At 42.8% G+C, this 27,692-nt stretch overlaps 1 protein-coding gene across 2 annotated transcripts in view; it reads right to left on the bottom strand.

The window, feature by feature from the left end:
* Nucleotides 1-27,384, bottom strand: part of LOC147684704 (somatostatin receptor type 5-like) — a 41,365-nt gene extending 13,981 nt beyond the window's left edge. Inside the window, exon 1 of one of the 2 annotated variants that reach the window (XM_086940542.1) lies at nt 26,989-27,384. The gene's annotated coding sequence lies outside the window, so the exon portion shown is untranslated. The other variant, XM_086940543.1, reaches the window with a different exon arrangement.
* Between the last annotated feature and the right edge of the window lie 308 nt (nt 27,385-27,692).

Below are 27,692 nucleotides of genomic sequence, written 5' to 3'. Positions count from 1 at the left end.
CTTTATAGTCAGAGGAAGAAATGTAAACACCAAGCTCTCTGCAAGACAGAGGAACATTAAATCTCTGTCTTTGCACAGCAAATGTGACAAGAAAAAAACTCATTTGAAAGGCCTGTTTATTGCTCATTAAGTTCTGGACGTTAGCATGGTTATCTTTGGGGTGCTTCACCACCCCCACTACCCAACGTCTAGCGCCTATGGCAAGGACCTGAAAGTTTGGAAAAAGATTGTTTAAATTATGCTACTACTAAAGAGCACTGACTAGAATCAGTCAAATAGAAAGATATTAGGCAGGAAACTTTACTAGCATAAAGGGGACATTTCAATACAGATGTACTCTCCTGAAGTGTCTCACAAAAAAGAAAAAAAAGAGTTCTGAGAAAGTTAGTATCTTTGGAAGAATACAAGCAGCCAGTCAGAGTTGTAGTAAACAGGGTATGCATCACAGGAGGGACAAAGGCATGCTGGACAGCTTATAAAACCAGCAAATAGAAAGCAATTAAATCGGAGTTACAAAACACAAAGACAATGGTAAGCAACGGGTGTAATGCATTCCTATGGAAGCTTTCAGCATGTCTTCAATATGTATTTGCAACCAGACAGAATATCTATGTTGTTAATACCGTTTACAAAACTATTTTTGTTAATATCCTTATTCAACAATTTTAATGTGTTTTAGTATTTATTTTAATTGTATATGTTATAAATTGTTTGTATAATTATTGTTAAAGTTTTTAAATATAGTTTGTTAATTTTTAGTTGTTTTTAAATTTCATGTAATAGTTTATTTATTTTTTTAATCCTGTACTGGGTTGTGGGGTTTATAGGGCTGCAGGGAGGGAAGTAAATGAATTATAAATAATAATTAATTATTAATGAATGTTAATTATTTAATTGAAAATTATTTATGTTAGTTGCGTAATTAATGTTTTTAATTATGTTACGTTTTAGGTGTGGGTTGTAGGGTTTGTAGGGGTAAAGGGTTGGAAGTTAATTAAATATAATTAATTTATTAGTAGTTAATGGTTATTAATTATTCATTTGAAAATTATGTCAATTATGTAATAAGAATTTCTAAAAAATATTTATTAGGTGCAGATCATTGGCTTTGTAAGGATAAAGGATGGGGAGTTAATTAAATATAAATATTGTATTATTAGTTCGTTACTATCAATTGTTTAATTGATAATTAATTATGTAAAATGTGTAATTATTATAATTGTAAGATATATTTTAATTATGTGCTGTTTACTTTGTAGAGTTATGGGTAGGAATTATATAAGTAATAATACATTCATTATTACTTATTTCTTGTTTAAGAAATCTGTTATTTATTATGTTAATGGTTAACTGTGTTATGCTTTTTAATTGTAAATAATATTATATTTGTTGGTTGTTATATTTGTGAAAATATAGTGTGGTATTTTCATAATATTATTATTATTTGTTTGAATTTAAAATGTTTATTATCCTGTTCCATGCTTGCGTCGGCCGAGTGCGGCAGAAATGTTGTCAAATTTCTTGATTCCGGTGACCATTCTGGCTGATGCATTGAGGTTAGTTTTGAGCGGGGCTAGGGGAGAGCGAGCTGGACCGGAGAGGACTGCGTTCCCATAGTCCAGTCTGGACCACACCAGGAATTGGGTGGCTTGCTTGAGGTCGGTAGGAGGGATGTGGGGTTTGATTTTGTTGAGGAGATTCAGATTGAGGAAGGCGCTCTTGGCGGAGTTCTTATTGTGATTGGACATGGATAGTTTGTGGTCAAAGGTGATTCCCAGTGAAGAGCTTCTTTTTCATTGGTAGTGTACATGGATTCTACACCTCTCAAGGCTCTTGAAGCAAAAGCCAGACTTTCTTCACTACCTTTCCTTCTCTTTTGCAATAATACTGCACCCAGGCCTTGGTTACTGGCATCTGTAGTGATAATAGTCAAATCACTAGCATTGAAAGGTCTCAATGGTTTTACATCTACAATTTCCTTTTTGACCAACTCAGATACCTTGTCACATTCATTGTCCCATATATTTTTTACATTTTTCCAAAGTAAATATTGCAGACACGATCTCTTGCTAAGCAAACATTGTTACAAATTTGACACAGTAATGTATGCGACTGAGGAAAGATGTCAATTGGTCTTTTTTGACAGGAGGTGCCTTTTTCATGGCTTCCAAAATATTGATCTTATGCTCGATGCCTCCTCCAGAGACAACATGACCCTAATATTCCACCACAAGCAAATACATTTACATTTGTCTTTTTGAGTATGAGCCCACCAGCACCAATGACCTCTAGCATCTTCTTAACTCTCATATTATGTTCCTTTTCATCTTTACCATAAATCAAGATGTCTTCTTGAAAGTAGAGGACACTGTCCATAAATTAATCATCAATCTCTGAAACACAGAGAAAGCTGACTCCTAGCTGAATGGCATTCAGACATAACGAAAAGCTCACTCATGTTTCATAAGAGAGGTCATGTGCCTAGAATCCTTGCAGAGTTCTATCTGATGATAAGCAGATGACATGTCGAGAGAGGTGAACATGTTTGCCCCTTTCAATGTGGCTAACTTCTCATTATGTTGGATAGAGGCTGGCGGATCTCCCAGACTTTCGAGTTTAGATCACATAAATCTTAAATATTTGTCGGACTTGCATGCCAGAACCACAAAAGCAAGCCATTCAGAGCCCTCAATTAGTTTTATAAGCCCCAAAACTGCATAAATTCTCCAGTTCCACGTTTAATTCCTTTCTCAAACTAATGGGGACCTTGCAGCCCTTGTGTACAACTGGTTGAGCACCCTGTTTCAGAATGATGTGGTGTTCAAAACCTTTCAATGTCCCTAATTTATCCATGAACACATGTGAAAATTCACCCACCCACCCCTGTTCATTAACATGGTTGACCATATTGGATGAAGAATTGAGCAAAGTTTGTTTGGACGCAAGCATTTGAGGGTAATTGGGATCTAAAATCATCTTAAAATCACTGTGGTCGTTCCTGCCCAACAAGTTCAATCCATTCCTAACAACATAATCCTGTGCAGGGGTATCACAATTGTCAAATTGTAACCTCAATTTTGCTAACCACTTCTATTCTTTTGCCACCATAAGCAAAACTGTTTATGTGAGAGTTATGTAACTGCACCCTTCTGAGATTAAGTCATTCACACTCATTAATCAATGTGAATGGAGAACCAGAATCGTCCATGACTCTGATGCTACTGTTACTGTTGTTAATTGAAATCATATAATAAGGTGGATTCCTCCTCACAACACTCTCCACTGTAGCTAAATCAAATACTCCTTCCTCCTCATGTTCACAGACGGGACAACATCAGCACAACATTATCACTGTCCACTTGGACACATTCATCAATTGATTTGACAATTAGGACATACCGTAAATGTAAATGTGGGTGTACTTGTAAAGCGCACTGTGACTCCAAGGAGTATCCTGGCGCTGAAGACCACTGGGGAACCCCTCCTGGTTTTCCCTGTGAGATGGTCCCTTTCTGGGTATCTCTAAGGTGAAACCAGGCATCCCCGGCGTCTGTGGGGGGCCGTTGTAGAGATGAGGCAAGCTTAATGCCCAGAGTTGCCGAGTGTGTTCCCTGGTTAGAGTAGGCACCGAGGCGAGAATTATCGAGTCCGTTTGACCCTGGTCCACGACCCTGCCAAGTCAGGGATTGAACCCTGGTCTCGGGCCGTTCTCTGCTTACGGGTCTGCCGCCTCTAACCAGTGAGCCACACCACTCCACCGTGAGTTTTGACCGACAGAAGCTATGCATATCCTTGCAAAGTGACCCTTTTTACATATTTAATCACATCTGATTCAGAGAAACACAAAAATTAACATTTCCCAAATGAGTTTTACTGCCACATCAGGAACACCTTAGATACATGTTACTGTGAGACCTTGCACTTCTAAATTTATCAAATTTCGGCGTTGCTGTCCCTCTTTTAGATTGTCTAGTAATTACCCCTTGTTTATACCCTCTTGCACATTTCAGAAAGCTCTATGCTCTTGCAATGTGTAAAGCAGATTCAAGATTAAGATGTTCTGTTGACAATAATATTTGAATCTTTCTGTTTGTTCTCTCGATTAGTTGATTACAAATTATTTAGTACTTAATTTAGTGATAATTACAAGTAACTCTCCTGGAAGCTGGGCCTGCTGAAGAAATATATGGCGTTCGAAAACAACATTCTTCCTTGGGTTAACCTTTTATCCAGCCTTAATGATGGATTGTATTTTCATCCTGTGTTTCAGCTGCATCACCTTCATCACTTCCACTAATGCGAACATTAACCACATCTAATGGAAGTGCTTTTGAAATACTTCTACCTTCAGATCCTAAATTATATACTGAAAGAGCTTTTTTCTTTTTTTAAGTGAACATGTCACCATTAATAGCCTTGTAGTACAATTCAAAGGCTTCACACCACTGTTCTCAACTGAGGGAAGCAGTACCTGGAAGTGAAGAAATGGAGGTGGCGCTTCTATTTTTTCCACAATAAACAGTAAGCGTGGGTCGTTGCTGCCACAGAAATACTGATTATCTTTTAATAAAAACAAAATAAATGTAAGCAATATACAATGCAATCACAATAAACTGCGCACCCATGCCTCCAAGAGAACCACGCAACGTGCTTTCAATATTCAATAGGGCTTGTTTTGTAGAATTGTTCCAATCTCTTAAAATGGCTGCCAAGAGCACCGCCCAACGTGATTTTAATTGCGAATAGGGCTTATTTCCTTTTTCTACAGACTGCTAAATCCCTTAAAATGGCTGCTGACATGCCTTTTAGAGTAAATTGGGATTACTTGCACACGGATAGCGCAGATGATGAAGGCCTGAAAAACTCCTCAGGAAAAAAGTCATATCCTCGGTACCGGAACCCAGTCAAACCCAGACGTCAACGTCCTGGTTGACCCCTTAGCTTGACCGCAAAGAGCTGGGTCAGCAAGCAAAACCACCAGAAGTCAGCCACACAGCCCAACAGTGGCTTCCAGGCAAAGAGCTCTTGACGAGGTCAGAGTGACCCCAACTCCACAGTGAGGGATCTAGGAAAACCAGTGGCAACTTATCACCAATGAAAAGATGCCACATACAATAAACTAGACTCAGTTTATTTCTCACAACTGCAGTTCCACAAGTCAGGCAGCAACTGCGTCACAAGAAACCCTGTTGTCACATTCCTACCAGAACATTCCAATTCCCCACATTCTAATACTCCCAGAAAACCCAACCCAACACAATGGGAATCAGTAACTCAATGTGTGATTCCTCTGATAATTCCTCATTAGGTCTGAGCTTTGACCTGGGTTGTTTGGCTTTTTAGCTGCAGAAAGCTCTGGGTTGGGTAAAAAGGAAGAAATCTGCAGTGTTTCCTCATATCTCATAATTCCGAAGGAACAGGTAACTGCTGGTACCAGCCCCTTCGGAATTAAGAGGTCACTCGTACTGAGGGCCTTAGCCTGTTTTTTGTTTGCTCAGGCCTTTAGTGATGTGGCAGTAAGTGCCCATGTATCCATGGTGGTTGGGGAGATTCAAGAAGAGTAAATACCCTGTTGGAGCTGATGATCAATGGCCCGATTACAAAAGGTTTCCTCTTTTGGTTTATAGAAGGACATATGGAGTAAATTTTATATTACCGACTACACAGCCAATACTGCTGGCACATCTTCAAATAGAGAGTTTACTCATTTGGCTAAGAGAAAAGAGGGAACTGCAGTTACTTAAGCTCAACCTCTGATTACAGATCCAGGTGCATGGACAAAACAGTTCCCTGGCACATGCAAACATGAATGCTTACCACCCACACAGTGGTGCACTTTCAGTGCACCCCTTGAAAATCCCCTTTGGGAGTACACATGGAGCATGCCAGTAATTCTCAGAACCCTTCCCACAAAGGAATGGTGTCATGGATTGCCCCTCCTGGGAAGTCTTGGCCCATCTCCCAGAAGGAGGCCGGGGCCGGGGTGAGTGCAGACAAGTGCACTGCACAAACAAGAGGTGTTTATTATATTCATGCACTTCCATATCCATTGAGTGGGACCTCAAGGTACCCACAAAAGTGGATCCAGACTTTTGTGGCACCTGCATTGGGTGGATCTATGCATCTTTCCCAAACAGCCGCCTGAAGAAGCTAAAATTGCACCATCATGATGAAATATGTTACCTTGATGCCCTATTCCTGTGTGCTGCCTTCTACCCATCACAGTTGCTCCAGGCTTTGTGTGAGTGGGCAAGTGTGCTTTTTTAAAATTTCCCTTTGGACTCTGTTTTGCTGAGATACTGTTTTTCCCTATTAGGCATATTAATGAGTCAACAATAGACTTTGGTGAATATTTACAATAAAGTGGCAAAGCGTGTTGTTAAGCCAAGAAGGCAAACAACACGCTTTGTCACTTTAGAAACGCAGGGCTGCACCAAATTTACTAGAATGGATGTATGTCATTACAACGCATGCTTTTACAACGCATGCCATTACGACGCAACTTTTACAATGCAAGTCGTTACAACGACTTGCATTGGGGGGCGCTGGATAGTGAATAGTTTAATTTACTATTCCAACTCCAGTCCCCGTGGATAGTAGTGAAGGTGTTGGATAGTAATTAAACTATTCCCTATCCTAGAGCGCCCTCCAGCGCAATTCGTTGTAATGACTTGCGTTGTAAAAGTTGCGTCGTAATGGTAGTGCATTTTAAAAGTTGCGTTGTAAAGGATGTTTCCCACTAGAATATGGTGCCCTGCATTTCCCCCTGCACTGGCTCTAAATTAAGCTGCCTAGCGCCAACGCAGGCAGCCTTGCACCATAGTGCAAACGTGCCTATATTTAGGGGAAGATTGTTTATGGGCAGGAAGGTCCACCTTACTGCACATTAAAAATCTTAAATGCCGTTTTGTAACTTCTATATGCGCTAGCTAGCTAGCTAGTTAATGCAGCACACATAGAAGGTACAAAACGGCATTTATTAAAAATGATTATTTATGTGCAGGAAGGGAGACCTTCCTGCACATAAACAATCATAGACAATTTGAGAGTTATGCTAGCCTGGAAAGGAGGTAGAGATAACAGCACATTAGGTCTAAGTGCCTCACTATGTCCTCTTCAGAGCCCAAGTCTGACGGCTCATGAATTACATGGGTATGATTCCAGGCCTGGTCAGGATGGCTCGCACAGGAAGGACTTTGCTACAGTGTCTTGGGTTTAGTGGTGAGCTGCACTTATAAATTCTGCCTCAAGGCAGTTTTATGTATTCCACATAATTGACAAGAAGTCCAACAGCATACAGCTTCTAATGGACCGCGACCAATACACTGAGCAACCACAAAAAATACGCTGTTTTGCATTGTCATGTTTTTCTACAAAGTTGGAATGGTTAGCTGGAGGAGCTGCAATGGGATGGAGGCAACACTGGCCAACATGCAAACTATTTTAGGATATTATTTAAAGAGAAGTTGTCTTTGATGTACACTTCATAGGAACTCCCTCAAACTGGATAGACATCTTCCTATCGTGGCACAGTACATGGAGATTATTCAATGGCTTATAGGCTTGTCTGAGTTGAAACCCTGCATTCTGGTTAATGTTTTTACACATACATGCCTCTTCAGCTTCACAGCTTCTTAAAATGAACGGAGCTCACTGTCATGTCTGTGGACAAATACCAGAGGGGGCATCACAAGAGCCTTCACAGTGCTCATTCTAACAAACTTGACAATAACCAAGCATATAACCAAGCATCCTTATTGGATTTACAAAAAAATCATGTGTCTGGCTCGCAGCTTTGAAAGGCATGTAAAATATAGGTGTCATTACTTGTAACGTCACTATGACATTTAGGGTTCTCAATTATACAAGATTTTTTTGGGTGGAGTTTTATACAGCGCAAACTAGACCCGAAGGTATCAGAGCACTTTACATGAGCACCAGTTACGTTGCAAACGGACATATTCATTTTTTTAGGGAAGGGGAGATATACGGCCAGATTCATCAAGCCAAAAACGGCTCGCAAAGGGCCAGATTCTGAGAATCTGGCCCTTTGCGAGCGCTATTTTTGCATTTGGGATTCATCATCCCAAATGCAAAAATCGCATTTTTAGAAATCGCATATTTGCGAATAATTGCATTTAAGGAATCTCAATTAGAGATTCCTTAAATGCAATTCAAGAAGCATTTAAAAATAGCGAAATCGCTATTTTGGGCCGCTATTTACCACGAGGTCAAACCTCGTGGTAAATAGCGAAAACTTAGAAAAATGCATTTAAATGCATTTTTCTAAGTTGCATGTTACACACACACCTGTCCTTTGGACATGTGTGTGCGCAACACCAATGTAGTTTACATTACAAGGGTGCTACAGGGTGTCCTTTGGACACCCCTGGCACCCATGAAATCGCATCCTTATTTGCGATTAGCAAATTGCTAATCGCAAATAAGGAATAACTCCCCATTCATTCCTATGGGCCATAGGCCCATAGGAATGAATGGGGAGTTATTCCTTATTTGCATTGCTTATTTGCGATTAGCAATTTGCTAATCGCAAATAAGGAATGTGTAGGAATCGCTATTTATTTAGCGATTCCTACATGAATCCCGTTTTGCAAGTCCTTAATAGCGATTCCTTAATAATCGCTATTAAGGACTCGCAAAATGGCATTATGATGAATCTAGCTGTAAGTGATTTGCCCAGAATCACAGGATGTTGAGCACCCCTTCCGAGACTCAAACCTGATTCCTAAGCTCCGAAGTTGACCGCCCTAGCCGGTAGACCACATTCTCTCTGAATACTGATGTGTGTGCACTGGACGAAAGGGCTACAGAAATACACTAATATGTAAACATTTAAAGTTAATGCCTCTTCTGAGTTCTATTTGAAGTTATAACTTCATGTTGTGAACACATTTGACTTTCCTATGGTGGAGAATAAGGACCTCACCAGACCTGTCAACTAACGCTGTACAACAGCGTGTCACACGATATCAGCTCCCTTCACACAATCACCCGGTGAAGACCCAATATCACGTGGAAGCAGGCAAAGCGAGCTTGGAACCCTTGCACTGAGTTAAAACGAAGCTCGTTTTTGGATGCTCTCAGCAGCTGATGTCCATTAAGGGGCGTGAAAACAACACAGGACATTTTCACCAGTCTCTGAATCAACCTTTCCCCCTCCAAGGCTCCACATCCCCCTTCTCACACTGTGAATTTTATTTAAAAAATTGGTAGGACTGCCTTACTAAATAAACTGAATGGACATAGAGAACAGTGAAGAGTTAAAATAGGTGAACTGTTGCATGTAATTTAATGATATAACTTGTAACTTTTTATGTATGTATCTTTGTGTTTTTTCTCTGCTAAAATTCAATAAAATCATTTTGAACTAAAAAAAAATAGGTTAACTGTTGTAAATTTTATATTTGCCACGCACTTTGGAATTACCCAAAGAGGCCTTGCAGCCCTGGTTATATTACAGAACGTTCCCAGTTGTGGGATGAAGGACTTCATGAAATGAAATTCCCTGATTTGCTCACTCCCCTAGTCAAATAGAAAAGACAGTCAAACATTGGCATCTGTACCTGTAGCCAAGATGTTGGTCTTTGTCCTAAAACTCTATGTCCGCTCAATTGGAAAGGACCCTTAGTGCCCCCACCAGAATGGGTCCCCTGAGGAAATGGGGCACTTTCCCAACTCTGATGCAATTATGGGTGAGACCATCAACCTCTACGAGAGATATAAATCATTTCTAGTGAAACCCCACACTGTAATAGTGGGTATCATTTCATTTCAATCTTTATTCGGTTTAAGCGACAGAATTAATTATTCGGTTTAAGCGACAGAATGTAAAGACAAATTTTTAGAGGAAAAGATATGGGTTGAGCACTTTACTATGTTATATTCTTGCACAAGCTCAGGTGAAAGTGGAGGATGGGACAGTTCATACGCCCCCCTGGCAGCGCATAATGAACCTCTTGCATTCTCTTTAACAGAAACTATCTCCGCAATTAATGCAGTTAAATCAGGGAAAGCACCAGGCCCTGACAGAATACCAGGTGATCTTTGGAAACATGAAAATTACATCTGGGCCCCTTACATTAATTTATTATCCAACGAAATTGCCCAAGGAGCTGCCATTCCGGAAACCTGGAAGGGGGCAGAGATTGTGGCTCTGTTCAAGAAGGGTGATAGGTCAAATCCCTCGCATTACCGGCCTATCAGCCTTATTGACGTGTTACAAAAAATCTTTGCACGACAGGTTCTCGGTCGGCTTACCTCCTGGATTGAAGAGCACTCTATTTTCACAAAATATCAGGCAGGTTTTAGATGCAAGATAAGTACCGTTGACCAGGTTTTTAGATTTTTATGTTTAGTCTGGAAATACACCATTATAAGGAGTTCCCACATATACGTGGCTTTTGTTGATCTGAAGGCAGCTTTCGATATGGTTCCTAGGGCAGCCCTTTGGAAAACATTAAACAAAATGGGTGTCCCTGGAAATATCCTTCAAATTTTAATTAGACTCCATGAGAACAATTATGCATGTGTAAGATGGGGACCGAATGGAGAAGTCACTGAGAAAATCAAAATAGCAAAGGGGGTAAGGCAAGGGTGCGTAATGGCACCCACCTTATTCTCCCTGTATGTCAATGACATCCCTGATACTCTTTTGGGCTGCGAGCACGACTCTCCCAAATTGAGTGGGCAAGCCGTTCCGGCACTACTATTTGCAGACGATACTATTTTAATTTCTCAGACACCTAGGGGGCTCCAAAACCTTTTAAACACATTTAGTCTATATTGTCATGATAAGGAATTAGAAATTAACTCCTCAAAAACCAAAATCATGACAATCAACCCCCATAAAGGTTTCAATAAGGTTTTTACAATAAATAACGAACCTATTGAAGAAGTTCCCAATTTTAAATACCTGGGTATTATTTTAGACAGTGATATCACATGGAAAACGCAATTAGAGAACTCAAAACTAAGGCTAACCCAAAATCAGGCACCAATTCTAAGGAAACATAGGAATAGTCATTACAAAGCAGTCTCACCAGCTATTGAACTATTCAAATATAAAGTGCAATCTTCTTCACTTTATGGTGCGGACCTTTGGGCTTATGCTTTAAAGGATACCTTCCGAGTGAGGGAAAATTCCTTCATTAGGAAACTCTTAGGGATACCTGGGTCAACTCCAATGACACCCATATTATGGGACCTTAACTTTAGGCGTACTGATGATTATGCTTCTCTTCGCCCACTACTCTATTGGGTCCGTTTATGGTCCACGGAGGAGTTGGCTGTTTATAGAGAAGCTTTACAAGAGATATTGGCAATAAAGAATACCACGTTTTTACCATGGATAGAGTACGTCAAAAAATGGTTTGAAAAGCTAGGGTTAAGCGATTTCTGGTTTGACCCTGATTCCCTTACAAATGGTTCAAAACATATCCTGAAGCAAAGGTACTGGGACTATACTAGAGACTCAGTGCTCACAAATCCCAGAACAGGGACTCTAACTGCAAAATTTTTTGAAACCAAAATGAGTATGCAACTAGAGCCCTTCATGGACGAAATCCACCCTCCATTGGCTAAAAGCCTATACCTAAAATTCCGCTATGGCATTTTGCAATTAAAAGATAGAACAACGGGCTGGAATTGTAATAAAGGGCTGACTGGGGTTGCGGGATCCAGCATATGTGAGCTATGTGAAATGGGGGTGAAAGAAGATGAATCCCATGTTTTATTTATATGCCCAGCATACCTTAAAGCAAGGAAAAAATGGCTCAAGCCGATCTGTATTAGACTAGGCCTTAGACAAACCAAGGTTGGGTTGAGAATATTTAAAGGTGATACTGCACAACTGATCGTGTTTAGCCTAAGTCGTTTCCTCCTATGTGTTGCCTTGATTAGGAAAAAGAAAAACCAGAGAATTTAAATATAAAGGGGCTATTTTACCATGTTTCTGACTGTCTGCTAATATAATACTGCCTGTCTTATTGTTATGGTGTATATCACTTTTTAAATATATCAGATAACTAATTTATTATTTTAACTATGTGTACATATAGTTAGTGCTCCGTACAGCAAGGGGACTGACCAGTAACTAGCTAACTCCGGTGCGGATGATTTTTGCGTAAATTTGCACAAACAAGATGTGGTGATAAACTTTTACCCACTGTTGCTACTTATTATGTATTATTATGATGTATTGTGATTTTAATGTATTGTATCTTACAAGGTTTTTTAAACCGAATAAAGATTGAAATGAAATGAAATAGTGGGTATCTACACACAGGCTCTTCCTCCTTTCCTTTCTCAGCTCCCGCTTGTTGTAAATACTCACTGCTGTGAACCCCCACTTATGTGCAGCACCCCATTGCTTTGTAGCTGGGTACATGCTATATAAGTGACATGCATGAATGCAAACATATATATATGTATACATCAGCAGTGGCTCCTTATCAGGAGCTTCAGGGCATAGTCCCCCACCTCCTGTGAAGCCACTCCGCATATTTAGGTCGAGCTATAGCGCGCATGCGCTGTCTGCAAGACCTGCTGTATTCAATAATCAGACTTTTTTCCCCCCTACTACTTACCATTGGTTCACTCCACTGTCCTTCTTTGGTGCCTCCTAATTCGTTGTCTTTACCGACACTTCACTTGCCTTCAAGGCTGAGGCGCACCGGTGAAGTACAGTCTACTTACCCTTTGAGTCTTTCGCTGTTGCGGGGGAGAACTCTTTTATTTTCAAAACTGTTTCGCCGCTGCTTCTCGGTGCTTGGGTAACTCTTTTTCAAACTTTCAGTGTCTGACGCTGATTCCTTCTCTCACAGAATGGCGCACACTTTACTATTATCAGCACAGGCACCCTGCTCTATGCTGCAGCACTGCTCCGGCTTTCATATTATCACTTGGTGCCACACTTTAATAAAGCGTGGCGCCTGTGTTGATAATATGAAATAGAAGCGCCGTACTTCAGCATCAAGTTTCATTAAGTGTATACTTCAGCACAGCGCACGTTTTCATGTTATCAACACGGCTCCACGCTTTACTAAAGCATGGCATCTGTACTGAAAATACGAAAGCAGGTGCCGTGCTGAAGTATAAAGTTTATGAAACTTTATGCTGCAACACAGTGCCTATCTGCAATGCAATAGGTATCGCATCTACGCATCTAGTTTGAGCTATTGGCATTGTAAATAACAATCAGCCAGATTCATCAAAGTAAATTTGTCTCGCAAAGGGCCAGCTTCTGAGAATCTGGCCCTTTGCGAGCGCTATTCTTGCATTTGAGATTCATCATCCCAAATGCAAAAATCGCAATTATAGAAATCGCTAAATTGCGATGAATTGCATTCAAGGAATCTCAATTTGAGATTCCTTAAATGCAATTCATGAACCATTTAAAAATTGCGAATTCGCAATCTGGGGACGCTATTTGCAGCGAAGTTAAACTACGTGGTAAATAGCAAAAACTTTGAAAAATGCACTAAAGTGCATTTTTCAAAGTTTCATGTTGCGCACACACATGCCCTAAGGGCATGTGTGTGCGCAACATATGCGCACACATCAATTTCAGGGGTGCAACAGGGTGTCCTTTGGACACCCCTGCACCCTTGAAATCGCAATCTCAATTTGCGAATCGCTAATCGATGGCCTCTAGGCCCATAGGAATGAATGGGGAGATATTCCTTAATTGCGACTCGCAATTTGCGAGTCGCACTTTTATGAGCACTGCCAGTGAGCAAGTCAGCCTTCTCTGTCTCTTCTTCGGGCTCCCAATGACAGGAGGAGGAGGAGGTGGCTGAGGGAGCTGAGTGTAGTAAATGAAATCCAGTCACACAGGAAGTTGATCCAAAGCTAGTTTAATGAAATACACACTAGATAGAGGAAACAACCAAGCCACCTCAAACACAGGAGGTCAATGGAATTCTTATCATTTCACCCGCAGCCAGAGTTGCACATTCAACACTTCCCCTCAACATTCTACTTGCTAAGCCTTGGCATTCCCCAGAACATAATACACTAAATACAGTACATTAGGTTAATACAGAACTCCTTCCTTTAGCAAGAAAATGTGACACAAAAAAACCCTACACATATACCACTTGACATAGATCAAGCAACGCTGAGACACTTCAGACCTGGGGAAACGTCCTATGATCACTTTCAAGGTATGTTTTGTTTTACTTTGAGGCACTGCTTTCTAACTTACCCACCGGGCACACGACTGGTACCAGTAGACCCACGTGCCTCTATAGACTACCTCTGTCATCCTGAATGTGAAACACTGCCTACCGCGTGCCTCTAAAGACAACCATATTTGTACCTTGCACGCAACCAACCTTTGTTTCAGTGCTCCCTCATACTGCAACATCTGCCTCGCTGTGTGGTTGCACACAGGGCCGGACTGGGAACCAAAACCGGCCCTGGCAAAGTGCTCCCCCCCCCAGGGGAGCACTTTACTGCAAAAACGACCCTGTAACAAAAAAACGGCCCCCATAGGCCTAAACCGGCCCCCACCCTTGCGGCGCACCGGGGCATTGCCCGGTGCCCGCAACGGCCAGTCCGGGCCTGGTTGCACATCATCACGTTACAGCTCCCAAGAGGTCAACTGAATCCTTATCAGTCCACCCTCAACCAGAGTTCCACACTCTACACTTCCCCACGCCATTCTACTCACTAAACCTTGCAACCCCTGAGAGCATAATACACTAAGTATGATACATTAGGTTATTACACAGAGGAAAGATTCAGCTACTGAGTTTTGTTTCAAAATAAAACACTCTGTAGCTGGATGTCTGGATTGCACATGTCTCAGGGGTAAAATTAAACTACAATTCTCTCACACAGGCGCAAACCTTTTTATTTAGCAGACATACCGCACATGCCTCAAGCTGCCCAGTATATCTGCTAAAATGTGGCTATTGGGGCGCACATCAGTGCATCCCTGAATCCAATGAAAAGCCACACGGAGCAGGACGAGCAGTATCCCCAGCACTATCCCAGCTTCTTACTGGACTGTGCTTCCAGTTCTATGAAGCAAAAACCAAAGAAGGTGATGGATGGAGCACTGAAACTTTTCAGAACTCACGGCAATCACAAATCTGGGTTGAATCCATCATCGTTCTTTAGCTCACTTCACTACCCCAGTTCAGACCCAGCCATATGCAAATCAGTCTTGACCCTGTTCCTCATGGGAATAGTCCAGCCCAAACTGCCAAGCCAGGTCCTCCCTGGACCAGAAACAAGTATCCTGGCACCAGTTTTGGGGTAACACCCTTCATCAGCCAGGCTAGCTTGAATCCAGTGGCAAAGTGACTGAGAGTGAGTGTCTTAAAAGTTTCTGTGCTCCGTCTATCATCTTCTTGTGTTTGCTTCCAGTTCTATGTAGCAGCTGGGAAAACGACTGAGGTGGGTCATGCCCTTTTCAATCCTCCCCATGTTTCTTTATATGGCACCTCGTTGGGAATCATGGCTTGCTGGTTCCAGTGCCCACCACCAGATTCCTGCTCTGCTGCTGCCACAGGGCCGCCATCTTGCCAGCTAAGTAAGCAAGGTAAGTAAAAAAATGTTACATCTCTGCGCATATGTCTACGTGTTTGTGAGTGATTGATGGTGAATTGGAATTGAGTGAAATTTTTGTGCAAGTACATTTGAGAATGTCAATGAGCGTGAATGTGAGAATCTGAGATTGCGAGTGTGCATGAATCAGTGAACGTGAGCACGAGGGAGTGAGTGAAGGAATGTGAGTGTGAGCTAGAAGGAGCCATTGGCGGTTGTGAAAGGGAGTGGAAATTAATGTTTTTGAACTGCTCAAGTTCCGAACAGTTCCTCCTGAACTGAGTTGTTACAAAGTGCATGTGGATGGAACCTATAATAGCAGTGTAAAGAATTCCGAGCCATTGGTTTCTTATACTTTTTTGAAAATATACCACCGTCCTGAGGGTATAATAGTAGGTCTAGGAAAGGAAGTAGCAGCTTGCTATATTTGCAGATGAATTTGAGATTGTTGTTCCTAGTGTCGAGCCACTCCTTGGACTCTTCTTTAAAGCTTGGGACTACATTTCCCATGAGTCCTGGTGGTCGGCCCGTTGATCGTGACACTGTTTTCTGCATCAAGTAGTCTTCCACGACCACAGTTCCCATGACACTCAAGCACACGTGCCTTGTATCAGCAGTCACTTGTGTTCCTTTAAAAGATGCACCCGGCATCCTTGTTTCACTCTCGCAGGGCATGCCATCCAGAGAACACGCAGACGCAATTGAGGTATGTGGTTCCTTACAAACTTTTTGCATAATTTTACCCACATAGCGTTTCATCATTCATGGTAGTATGTGGCATATAAGACTGTAATTTGGTCTGTGCCAGCCTTCCATTGCTTTGCTTTTGGTTTTGAGTACTTTGTCACAAGACCTGTATTGAAGCTATTATACCTTCCCTCCAAGCGAGGCCCTGCCCTCACGGCACCTGTTTTTTAAAATACAGATTGGGTGGTGTTCTTTTGTTCATTGCGCTTGATGAAGCACTTAAATGCACACTCATATAGGCCATTTAGCCGCTTAACCGTGGCGGCAATTCCGCTGCGCTGCGGCGGTTTAGCACAGTGGGCGGGGCTGTGACGGTCAACGGACGTGCGCAGCACTATGGAGGTAGTAGGTGCGACGGCCGTTGGCCGTCAGAAGCAGCGAAGGGCCTAAACAACTTTGTGTGAAGCGCTGACAGAGACTCTTACACGCCTCTCATTAACAGGATAGGTGTTTGCCTCTATGCTGTTTTACAATTTAGACCTTATTGGAGTGATGATCCTCAGCGATCTTCTTGATATAGACTCTACCTCCACTACTATACATATTTAGTGGCCCTCCCAGCCCCTTATGATGTGTTACCCATAGTTTCTTTCCATTTATAATCTTTGTATTTGTGCATCACACAACTCTGTGGTTTTTATTCGGCCTTGTGAGGCTTGGGAGTGAGCTGAACGCTTTGTTACGGGTAAGATTACCCCTCACTCGTCCTCCATCATGAGTGTGTACATTGGTGGTGAGTACTGGTATCACTCCTCTCACGCAGGTCCCTGCCCTTTACCTCAGCAGTAGACTTGAATGTTGTCATGTTTTTGAATGTTTTTAATTATTCCTTTGTGTTTGTATCTATTAGTACGACGGTGGACCCGGTGACATAGACATTGTGGGCCATCTTCTGTAGGGAAACGTCGTTTACAACGCGGTTGTTACATCGCAATGCCATTACATCGCGGTTTTTGCAACGCAAGTCGTTACAACGACTTGCGCTGGATGGCGCTCTAGGACAAGGAATAGTATAATTTACTATCCAACACCTTCCCTACTGTATGTAGTCTAGAGTTGGAATAGTAAATTATACTATTCCTAAGTCCAGCGCCCTCCATCGCAAGTCGTTGTAACGACTTGCGTTGTAAAATCCGCGATGTAATGGCATGCGATGTATTAACATGCATTGTAATGTCATACAACCTCTTCTGTATTACCTGGCTTAATATCGTGAGGCCGGTATTAGTTATGTAAATGTTATTGCAGAGTGGCTGTACTACTTTGGTCCTGATGAATGTCCTCAAACCCCACGCAGGGTCCCTCTAGGGCAGAAACATGTTGGCCTGGTAAAGAGGGTATTCTGTTCAAACTCTGCCATTTCTTGCCTTTTTAAATCCTGCCCACTGGGGGCACCAGAATAAAATTGATAATCCGCCCACCAGGAGATCATTTTATTCATATCATTTGTTTTGCTTGCAAACTGCCCCTCACTCAAACAAAATGCTCATCCAACCTAAAACACCTCTGCTCCTCTTCATTGAAGAGATCTAGCCCACACCAGGCACCTTATGCTGCAGGTGTGAAGGAGGGTACCCATTGATGAAGCATGTCACATTCAGTGAGTGAGGATCCTTGTCCTATAAAAAGCATCCTCCAATGGACAACTATGTCTTTGGTTTCCTCTTCCTTCTATGTACCAGACGTACTTTGTGTGTATTCTCTTATTAAAGCCCTGCCATTTCTTGGGCAGGATATCAGGCTGCAGGCACTTGGTGAAGAATAACTACCACAAAGATGCTGGAGTGGACCTGATGCAGCTGAAAAAAAAAGCAATAGGACCAGAACTTGGATTACTGCTGGCCACAAGGGAAGGGCGACTGTACACAGTCCAGAGGCAGAGGAGACAAGCCGGCCTTTTGGAAAAACACACCAATGTATTTCCAGTTCACTGTGAAATAGCAATGGATAGTTGGACTCTCCACATTTGATTGGGTCTGGCCTCTAACCTGCAGTTCTTGAAAGTAATCAACACAACCATCATTCCCAATCTACTTTAAATCTTCCCTCTCAATTTTTCTATCACTGCAAACAGCAACCAACCCAATTTGCAAACTTTGGCCAGGTACTTAAAAGTGCACCCAAACCTGTTAACTTTCCACTGGTGCTAAGCAAGGTGTGCTGCAGCCAAACAATAATTCATCTTGAACCAAAGTTAGCAGCACCAGACTATCGTAAAATATTGCCGTAACACTAGTCAATTGGAGCATTCTAAGTTTTGCACTGGTCAGCATTGCAAATTACAGAAACAGAGCATGGGGTTTTTAGAAAAATTAGGACTACGGGGGCGCACTGCCTGGGCTAAAACGTTACAAAGTGTGTGAAAAGCAAGAGTATCGTTGTGTAGTGCGTAAAGAGCAGACGGCAAAACCTCCTTAACCGTCTAAACAAGTCAAAGACAAGACAATTTAACAATAAATAAGCTCTCGCAACTACATATGTGTATATCAAAACAAGGTTCAATGACCAACAGTAAAAAAGAAAACGCAGAAGCAGGTTCTTTGGTGTGATACTTCTTGTTACAGTAAGTTGTTTACTTTTCTCCAGACTTTGAGAAAGATATCAATCGCCGACACGTGTTTCGTCGTGTGTGGGTGAGTCAAACACGACTCTTCAGGGCTTAAACTCCCAATACCACAGTGTGGTTGGAGTAAGTCTGGGTCTTTACAAGCTCTGTTTCAGGCAAAGGGTATTCTGCGTATACATACACAGACGAGGATGGTTGAAAGAAAGATCAATGGTAGTATAGGAATGAAGTTATCACATCCCCTTGGTAATCCTGTAGAGATAGTGTAGCGCTGTATCCCGCTATGCCATCAGGCGGGAAGCCGGGAGGGGATTCCTATTTCGTGCCAAATTTGAGGAAACGAGTAAGTTTCCTCTGAGTCGGTGTGCCGCTTCTGGCAATCCCTCCTCTGTTTGTTCCCGGCGGTCGTCTCTCGTGTACGGACCACGAGAGACGACCGCCGGGAACAAACAGGGGATGTGATAACTAGCATTGCAAATTACATTAGTGCAACATTCTGCGGAATAAGTTCAACATTGTCCAGTACTAATTCAGCACCAGGACCTCAAATGTCTGACTGAGCTCTCATGTCAGTCGAGCAGTGTACACAATACTAAAAAGGCACTTCAAACCGCATTTCACGCAACGAAATTAGTGATGCAGTGCACGCAACAAAATTTGTTTTATTTATTTATATGTTTACTTACCTGTTAAACTCCGTAATTCATACATTGCTACCCCCCACCCTGCCCCTCCCCCTCCCCACGTCACCGCCCTGTTATGTTATGTTATGTTAAAATGGGACTTTTATAGCGCAACGGCTACTCCAAGGGAGTGTCCCGGCGCTTTGAGCTCCAAACCATAGAGGAGAGCATGAAACATAACAGTAACAGAAAGGGGCCCAAAGAGGGAAAAGATTATCCAGCAAACAACCAGGTTTTCAGGTCTTTCCTGAAAACAAGCAGATTTGAGGTGTTTCGCAGGAACAACGGTAGCGAGTTCCATAGCTGAGGAGCGAGGAAGCTAAAAGACCGGCCGCCTAGCCGAGCCTTTTTAATACGTGGTACCCGCGCCAAAGCCAAGGCTTCTGACCTGAGGGATCGTGCAGGTCGATAGAAGTCCAGCCTCCTCTGAAGATACTTGGCGCCATTGCCATGTAAGGCCTTATGGGCAAGAGTCATGGCCTTGAACAGTATCCTCTTCCGCACCGGAAGCCAGTGGAGGGATGCAAGAAGGTTAGAGGCGCTAGTGCGACGATGAAGGCCAAAAATGGCACGCGCAGCGGCGTTCTGGGTAATCTGCAGACGCTGGAGGAGATATTCAGGCAAGCCAAGATATAAAACATTGGCGTAGTCCAATCTGGACCCTATAAGGGCCTGAACAGTAATCCTCCGATGTTGCTCCGATAGAAGGGGAAAAAACTTGCGCAACATTCTAAGTATCCCAAAACATGTTCCCGTGAGAGTGGAAACCTGGGATTTGAGCGAGAGCTCGTTGTCGATTTTAATTCCCAGGTTTTTAGCCCACTTAGAGGACTGTGTGGGAGGGAACATGTCAGCAGGCCACCATCCTCGCCAATCTGGTTCTGATGGGCATCCGAAGAATAGTATTTCGGACTTGTCCGAGTTGCACTTAAGGCTGTTTTGTGAAAACCAGCTGAAAACAGCCCCAAGGCACTCGCGGATCCCTTCACCATCGAACTCTTCACCCTTGCGACAGGTGAAGAGGAGCTGAGTGTCGTCAGCATACGAGACGATCCGGGCCCCGCAGGAACCCCTACTGCCGACTGCGGCTGACCACGGGACGCCATATGAGCAGATATATTGGAACGTGTCCTTTATCAATAGGACATAACCAATTGGATTGGACTAATACATTTTTGTATTGGATGCCATGATATTACCCGGAATATTTTTTGAACTACCAATTTGATACAGTAATCACCGAGTCACACCCCCTAACTAAGAGGATGACATCAGCTAATTTTACAAACAAATTACGTACACGACGATAAATGCCACAGAATATTCTACCTACTCTACAAGAAGAGATTTTGATTATAGCCCTGAAGCAGTCCACGAGGACGAAAAGCGTTGGCTATGTTTCTGGATGAATTGTCAAAAGAAGAAAATGAATAAAGAATGTTTAACTCAACATGTCTAAAGGATATTATGTACTACAAAAACATGGATCATGTGTATTAATTATTTGAAGAAGTTTTGCTAAACTCTTACTTTAATATGAGTGATGGGATTTACATTTTTCTGAGTGCTGAACCACTGTGGATTTCTCCTGGGGCCCTTTAGAAGGGACCAAGATTATAAGACTGGTCTCAAAAAGAAGTCTCAAATTGTGCACCACCTTTTCCTCAACCAGTCTTCAGTTTTACAATCTGACCCAATTACTAATAGGTTGCATCACAAAGGGTGTCGCAGAAGAATAATAATTAGGCAGGCTCATTATTTGCAACCCTCTGTGATTGGCTGCAAAACAGCAGGTGGCCTGCAAGGAACGGCACACCAGCATGCAGCACATACTGAGGGTTCATTATATCTGTATGTTGTAGTTTTAACTCAAATTAATACTATATGGTGAAAGATTTCACGTTTTTGGCGCTTTGTTTACCACCTGAAAAGTGCTTAATTTGAGCCGGTGGTTTCCGGGACTCGGCACCAGCATTTTATTGTCAGCACTGTCTCTAGTGATAGTCCACCCCATGGTGGCGCTGCCTATTGAATTAAGCACAACAACTGTGTTTATTAAGTCAATAGGCATTGAGAATTACTAATACTAGCTTCCCATGCCATTATTATAGCTTTGTGTGGCCAGAAATAGTATGAATTTTCACACTTGTAGGCATGTGTTGGTTAGGTGTTATGTTGGTACTGCCATTGGCAGGGTATGGATGGTGGAGGCTATAGTGGCCTTCCCAGCAGGGCCCTGGTACTTCATTTTTTTTACAAATTAAGCACTGCACCTGAACAAAACAATAAGCAATTGAAAGGACACTAGTGCGGTGACCACAGAAACAGCTAATTTCTCTGAGCTTGTTTTATGGCATCATATGCTCAACGTATGGAAACCCTTATTTATTCTAAGAGAAAAACTGGAAAGAGCTATTTAAGTGAAACTTTAGCTATGCATATCAGTCATATTTTGGGGGACTACAACACACTGAAAATTCTGACAAATTTAGACTCCTTTTCAGCTGATATGCAGCAGACAGCAACAACGTGACAGCATCGTGACAAATATACTAATAAAAGGTGGAATATGCCAGAGACTTTTAGGATCAGAGTGCTCAAACAAAACAGAGTGCTTTCAGCTGTGGGCTGTAATTGGGATGTTGAACACGTGCTATTAATTTCCCTGGTTCCTTTTGTATACCATTTCAGAGACCTATAAATTCTGAACACTCATGGAAACAATAAAAATCAGTAATTGTTTAAAGGCCGATCTGTCTAACGCTTTTAAAACATTGTAATTCATTCCGTTTGACCTCGGTTTTTCATTCTTTTATTTAAAGTTGTTTTTACTGCTTTTGTTTCAGGAAAATGTGTGTTTTGTTTCAGGCTTAGACCATAATAATGCCGTCAAGCTTCCACTGGAGCAGCGGCGCAGTGAGTGAGTCATGGGCGATAGTGCAGGCTCTAGTGCAAAGTTCCCCCAGGTTTCTTGACCCTGGTGCAACTGCACCTGCTGCACCATTGAACTGGACAGGGCTACTGCTTTCGTGATTGCGGCCAGGTGATCGGGACCATGCGGCGCTAGGATAGTGTGTGAGTGGGGAGAAGACGTCACCGTGTAGAGTAGACAGTAGGGATGGAGGCTGCTTGTTCAGAATGAACAGAAACTCACCCAACCAGTGCCTGGGGCGATGTATGCCATATTGACTGCTATCTTGGGTGAGCGGAACGTGAGATATCATAACATAGCATAGTATAACACAGCACAGCAGAACATAACATAGCACAGCATAGCATAGCATAGCAAACCATTGTATGACATAGCACAGCACAGCATAGCAGAACACAACATAAAATAGCACAGCACAGCATAGCAGAACACAACATAAAATAGCAAAGCACAGCATACCAGAACATAACATAGCATACCATACATAGCATATCATAACATAGCATAACATAATATAGCATAACATAATATAGCATAACATAACATAGCAAAGCCAAGCATTACATAACATAGCATATCATAACATAGCATAGCAGAACATAACATAACATAGCAAAGCACAGCATAGCAGAACATAACATAACATAACATAGCATAGCATAACATAGCACAATATAACCTAGCACAACATAGCGTAGCATAGAATAATGTAACATAGTGTCGCGTAAAGTAACATAGCCCAGCATGAGAAAACATAACATAACGTAACCCAGCGTGACAAAACATAACATAACGTAACCCAGCGTGACAAAACATAACATAACGTAACCCAGCATGATAAAACATAGTGTTATAGGAGATTGCAGCACAAAAGTACAGCGCACTAAAGCCTATCTCAGCATACCATAACACTGGACTGCACAGCACAGTATATTGTAGCATGACATACAATGTATCATTTCTTTGCAAACAACAAAAGAGCGTCGTGAAAGACAAATGTATAAGCACAAAAGCAGAGAAGGAAAAATCAACCTGAATGAGTCACATTGGAAATCAGTAGGGATTTTTCAAGAAGCCCTCACTCACCACCCTGGGGGGTGACATGCTTCATCATCGGGCCCACCAGGAGAAGCCGAATGCCTCCCTGGTGTGCTACAACGCCAGATTACTGCGGAGCTGGTTATTCGTGGCAATAGTGTCAAGAGAAACACACACACACATACAATGTATCACGGCATTGCACAGTATGCCACAGCAGCGTGACAAAGAAACATACCAAAGCATACCTCAGGCTAGCGTGACATAGTAATGCATGGAATAACAACGCGTCATAGCACCGGATACGGTACCATGACATACCATAGCACTGTATAGCATAGGATAGTATGGCATAGCAGTGTTGTGTTTCATAGCAACATCACACTCTACAGCATAACGTGATATAGTCCAGCAAAGCACGTCATAATGTAACCTACCACAGCCCACTATATCACAGGGTGCCAGGCATAGGAAGGCGTTGTTATGGTTACAGCGTAGCAGGGCAGTATTACATAACATAGCATAGAACATACCCACACAACTCAGCATCATACCATAACATGTGCATACCACACAATAACATAACATGTTCATACCATACCATAGCATACTAAACATAGCATAACAAAGACTACTGTAACAAAACTTAGCATACCATAGCAAGGTAGCATACAATTACAGAGAATAACATACAGCATTATATTATAGGGTAGAATAGTATAGCCATAAGCACATAATAGCACGACACAATAAAGCATATATCAACGCAAGCTCATGTTAGGGTTGGAATTAAAAATGGCAAAGATTTGTAAAGCAGCTGCTTCTCAGCCGCTGTCAGTACATGAACCCCGGAGGGCAACGTTGGGGCCACGGTGCAACACGGGGAGAAAAGGTATCATATCACGTCTTAAAGAATGCTCCTCATTTCACGCACCAAAGTGGTTTACAATCTCAGCATCCTTTCAGAAGAGCCTCTTTTGAAGCTCCTCATTTCAACCACCGAGATTGAGATTTACAATCTCAGCATCCTTTCAGAAGAGCCTCTTTGGAAGCTCCTCATTTCAACCACCGAGATTGAAATTTACAATCTCAGCATCCTTTCAGAAGAGCCTCTTTTGAAGCTCCTCATTTCAACCACCGAGATTGAGATTTACAATCTCAGCATCCTTTCAGAAGAGCCTCTTTGGAAGCTCCTCATTTCAACCACCGAGATTGAAATTTACAATCTCAGCATCCTTTCAGAAGAGCCTCTTTGGAAGCTTCTCATTTCAACCACCGAGACTTAAATTTACAATCACAGCATCCTTTCCGAAGAGCCCTCTTATGAAGCGCCTCATTTCACGCACCAAGATTGCGGTTTACTTATTCGGCATCCATTCAAAAGATCCCTCTTTTGAAGCTCCGCATTTCATGCACCAAGATTGTGGTTTACTAATTCAGCATCCTTTCAGAGGAGCCCTCTTTTGAAGCTCCGCATTTCACGCACCAAGATTGTGGTTTACTAATTCAGCATCCTTTCAGCGGAGCCCTCTTTCATGCCCGTGCCCAGAGCCCCGTCTCGTGCTTATCAAAGGCCTGGCGCGTGTTTAGATTAGAGGGCCCCGGGCTAGGGGCTCTGGCGCCAGCCACTATTTCGGGAGATTCCATTGCTTACCAGGAGTTGTCATAATGTGTTGAAGAACGTAGGGCACATTCATTTTAGGAAAGAAAACAATCTATATTTTCTTTTTGGGAAGTGTACAGAAAAGATGCATTTTCGGCAGGAAAATGATGCTTGTAATCTCGCGAGAGTATGCAGCGGTATGTGGTATGCACAGCATATGGGATTATGATCAAAGTGATTGCCGTGGCTTTTAGACACGGGTTGTCATTTACACAATTAAAAGTATTCATAATTCCACTATGAACACAGATGAGGTTGAATTTCCGAGCAGGGAGCGAGGGAAGTACAGGGATGGGGGACAAACAGGAGGGAAAGGGGTTAAACCATGGGTTCTCGCATACATGTTCCCAGTGCACACAGTTTGGTCTGTGATATGACAGTTTGGGAGGTGAGGTTGGTTAGGCACACTAAAGTGGGTATAGGGGAAGCAAAACAGATGCACCTAGTGGCTGAATTGCACAATGTGAAACCAGAAAACCTGGGATGAATTCCAGCATTCCCACTTCACCAAAATGTGTGATCCTGGCCAATTGTTTCATTTCGCTTTACCTCCTTTTTCTTTTATCATCACACATAAGAGAACCTTGAAATACATGATTTTGGGAAGTGCAGTGCACAAAACCTTATCCTGTGTTTGATTTAATAAACTATAATGTTGTTCGTGTATAATCGGAGGCCACTGTCAGAGAGAGTGCACATAACTACTGACTTACCTCTTAGTTCACTATTGGCATTGTTGTCAGTGTGGAGGAAGAAAGCAGGCTGCTAAATTCATATTTGAAAACTATCACTTAAAAAATCTACTTCTCAATCTAATCTGATTTACTGAGGTGAAATAGTTCTGCATGATAATGAAATACACTTTTTGAGGAAACCTTATCATATTTTCATACTTTTGCTACAAGATGACTTTGAAAATGAAGATGTTCTTAAAGTTAATTGGTGCAGGACAACCTAGTTACTTCCTTTCTTTAACTTCAATTAACCTTTCAACAAAGGCCTACCTGTATATTTAACATTGTTTTAATGTTAGTGCTGAATCGAGTGAACAGCAGCCCAGTGATGCTGTTAATCAGGGGGCTGCATGTAAAGGTCAGAGGGCCACTGCCCCTGGGCCATAATTTGTGTATCACTGGGTTGAACAGTATAAAGAAGTGTCAAATGAATGGTAAAAGAAGGGTTGAACAGGGAAGGGGCAGGAAAGGAAAAGGAAGGAGAAAGGAGGGGAAACCAGTGAAGAAGGAAAGGAAAGGAAAGGAAAGGAAAGAAAAGGAAAGGAAAAGGAAAGGAAAGTTGATTTATAAATCACACTAATCATACAGGCTAATGAACAGGAACATACCTGTGTGGTCTCTACACATATGCATGTGGGAAAGGAGAGGAAACAGGAAGGGAAGAAAAGGGACGGGACAGGGAAGAGAACGGGACAGGGAAGGGAAGGAAAGAAAAGAAACTGACATGGGAGAGGAGAGAAAGGACATTAATAGGATCAAATGAGGCTCAAGTGTTAAAGAAGGGTCGAACAAGATATGAAACGGAAAGACATGGGCGAAGAAGTTAAGGGAAGAGAAGACAAGAAAAGAGAAAGAGAAAAGAAGAGGAAGCCGTAAGACAAGAACAGTGGGTGCAGGATAAGTGGCCAAAGGCAATAGGACTCACCTGGACCGCTGTTCCAGGTAACTCAGCCAGTAAATGTTACAGGTGAGTTCCAGGCCCCTGTGTCCCATCTCTTTCCCACAGTGCAGATGCTGCAGAAAGTGGGGCGCGGACAGGCTAAGGCACGTACCTGAGAGCTGGGAGGGCCCCTCCCGCAGTGTCCTCGTCTCTCCGCAGCTGCTCTCGCTCTGGAGGCCAACAAAAGCGTCTGTAAGAAGTTGAGAAGACACTGAGTCCCGGCTGCACCCCCAGCGGCAGCAGCTGAGGCGCAGAGTGTCAGACTACAAGGAAAACACGAGCGCCGCTAACCCCCGCCCAGACCCTGCCCCGGCACCCCCAGGCACGCGGTTCCCATCCATCCCCGGCATGTGCTGCTGCTAACTTTATAGGAGGCCGCCTTCCCACGGCAGGGAGCGCGGGCTGCGCCTGGCCCCTTCCACCCCAACGAGGCCGCAGGGAGAGCAGCGGCCCTCTGACTGTCTGGGAAACACGAGGGCCCCGCGCTCGGAGCCCCCTCGGCACCCCCACACATTAACCTGTGCCGCGCCGGGCCACGCATAAACAGAGAGGAGGCCCCGCATGAACACAGAGCAGACTAAAGGATCACGCGCCTGTACACGTCAAAAGGCTGGCCTCGTGCCGGCATCATTTGGAAACAAAATGAGTCGGAACAGCTTCACACGTGTAAGAGAACAGCAATTTAACCCTTCACATGCCGAGCGCATGGAGGGGGAATAAAGACCCAACTTGATGATAAACTTGCATAAGGAGGCTTAAGAAACACGTACCCGGACTGGGCTAAGGTTGGTTTGTGGTCAGAGCAGGCGAGATAGC

Source organism: Lissotriton vulgaris, chromosome 10 (assembly GCF_964263255.1).
Source record: "Lissotriton vulgaris chromosome 10, aLisVul1.2, whole genome shotgun sequence".
NCBI lineage: Eukaryota > Metazoa > Chordata > Amphibia > Caudata > Salamandridae > Lissotriton > Lissotriton vulgaris.
The sequence above is the reverse complement of the archived record's forward strand: the minus strand, read 5'-3'. Positions and strand labels throughout refer to the sequence as shown.